The sequence below is a fragment of the Etheostoma spectabile genome, chromosome 18, assembly GCF_008692095.1.
Source record: "Etheostoma spectabile isolate EspeVRDwgs_2016 chromosome 18, UIUC_Espe_1.0, whole genome shotgun sequence".
Taxonomy (NCBI): Eukaryota; Metazoa; Chordata; class Actinopteri; order Perciformes; family Percidae; genus Etheostoma; species Etheostoma spectabile.
In genome coordinates, this window is record NC_045750.1 from 11790578 (window position 1) to 11793170 (window position 2593).

A 2593-nucleotide genomic window follows, 5' to 3' on the forward strand; every position below is an offset into this window, starting at 1 on the left:
TGTGTGTGTGTGTGTGTGTGTGTGTGTGTGTCTGTTGAAAGCAAACACTACCACTCACCTGCTCCTGTCACAACTGGCTGCTTCCCAACAAGCAACAGGTTCCACATCAATTCACGTTCAATCCAGTTTTACTTGGTGTGCTGTGAAACCTGCATATCAGAGGACCAGCTGTTTGTTCACAAGATAATGCCAAGTAAATCCCACGTGCACTTTTAACCTGAAGAGGAATTTTATAATCTTCTAACCTCACCTTTTATAGCATTTAATCACACCTGCACACTCATTGTGTTCAATTCTGGGTTTACCCTTTCCTTTTGTAGTTTGGGTGTTCATTGTCATATCGCTTTACCCTCCACTCATTATTCCCATGGCTCAATTTACTTTTTGTCCTTTGCCTTTGACACTTTTTATAGTACTAAGTATGGGTATTATAAGCTAATATTTAAGCTGAGCCAATTGATTGAGTAGACATGACTTGTACTTTATGGGCCTTATTTTGGTCAAAGGGAGGAGAGCAATTTTAAGAGTGGAGTGGAGTGGAGTGGGGATTGGAGTGGAGTTGAGTGGAGTTGAGTGGAGTGGAGAAGCCAAACACAAATGTATTCCATGTGGCAGCAGATTTTGGCAAAATCCTGACAAATCATTACAGCATGTGAAATGCCGTCTATAAAGAGAGAAAAAAAAATCTACTGTGTTCAATCTGAAAAAGCCACAACAAAAACTTTGTTTCTCTTTGTGTATGATACACATGTGTCTGACATTCTGAGTAATGTTGCTAATTTTTTAGGACAAAAGTGTGATTTCTTTGTGTCTCCTGCCCAAGCACAAAACAGAAACAGTCATGCATACTCACCTTCAGGCAAACATTTCTACACAGAGTAGTATTTGACTTACATCACTTGTATACTTACATTCACAGATCCACTTTATGTTGTAATCTATTCCACATGGAGGTGATGAGTGTTCACGGCTAACCACTGGGTGGCAGTAGAGATTGTCTTCACATCTCCCAGAACTGACAGAGGAAGATAGATTTGATTGATTATGTTGTAATCATCTTGAAGTTGAAAGTCTTGAAATTAATACACTGTCAGAATTTAAAATCCCAGAAAACTGAAGCTAATTTTACTCCACAAATCTGCAACCGTTTGATTGGAATGATTAATAAAGCAACATACTGAGCATGTTGCTACAGTAATAATAATAATAATAATTCACGGAGCAAAATAAAAGATCACAAAGAAAATAGTTAGGAGACCGGGCTAGCTGACTGGGCTTTAAAAAGTCAGTTCAAATAGGTGAGTCTTCAGGGCCTACTGTAATCAATAACTAGTAAATCCATTAAGATCAATAGTATTGAACCTCATTTCTCTTGTAAATTACCACCACATTATGTCTCTGTTCTTTAACTAAACTAAACGTATATTATAAACCTTGTATGCATATAAACAAAGCAAGCCACTACGTTCAGAAATTTGTTAACATTAATCTGCTGTCCATAGAATTAGTTTCACTCCAAGACTCTGTCTGTTTTACAAATGTATGTTGTTTATTGTCCTTGGAAACCAAATTGATTGGGAAACTGATCAGGGAAAACCAATCCGATGCATACACCTATATGCAGTAATTTTTAGAGGGAGGGAAAATATTGTTGTTTTTTTTCCAAAGAGGGCAGTAGAGAGCTAATTAAAAGCCAACCACAAAAGTTTGTTATTGAAGTTACACAGCAGAAAGAAGACAGTCTCATAAATATCCTGCATTTATTCTCTCAGATTTAGCCATGTCAGGTGCTCTGTGAAGCCAGGCAAATCCTAATTTCCATCCAATCGAAAGTGTTGTGAGCGGTGCCTTTCTCCATTCAAAACTAATCCGCCTTGGCAGTCCTGATATATAGTGTGTCCTCTCTTGGTTTAAAATATCAATAACGTATTTAATAAAGGGGCTGCACAATGAGCTCTGCTTATTAATTTGTTTATAAAGTATGGCAGATTTAGTGGTCTTTGGGGGGAAATCAATGACAAAGTTATTGATGTAACTCCAGAAGACACTGAGGCCAGTGTAGGCTTACAAATATATTTTTGGAGAATCATTACCAAGGAAAATAAAACACAGAAGTTAGTTTGAGTAAGTTGCCAGAGATTTCAAGAACTAACTGATTTGTAACATGAAAATTAACTCAGGAATGCATTCAATGCTGGATGAAACACCTATGCTCTATTTTGAAGAGTAATGCCCGTTGTTCTGTTTTAATGTTTTGTGTTGTACTCTTCTTTTGTTTTTTCAACCTTTTTACCTTTTGTAAAGCTGATTTTAACCTAGGTTTTGAAAGTTGCTATAGAAATAAACTTTACTTACTTACTTACTTAAATATTTAGTATGGTAAATGAAAACTGCGACCAGCAAAAAGTGAAACATCGTCTGAAACTGATCCTTGTAAGAAAATGTTTGTGGAAATAAAAACAACAATGCAAAACGCCGAGGAGTGTGAAAATCAGATGTTCCCAATAATGTTTTTCATATCTCATTTTCATACATCTTGCAGCCCAAAACACCCTTACATCCTGTAGATGTAAAAGCGCTTTGAGCAGTTGTT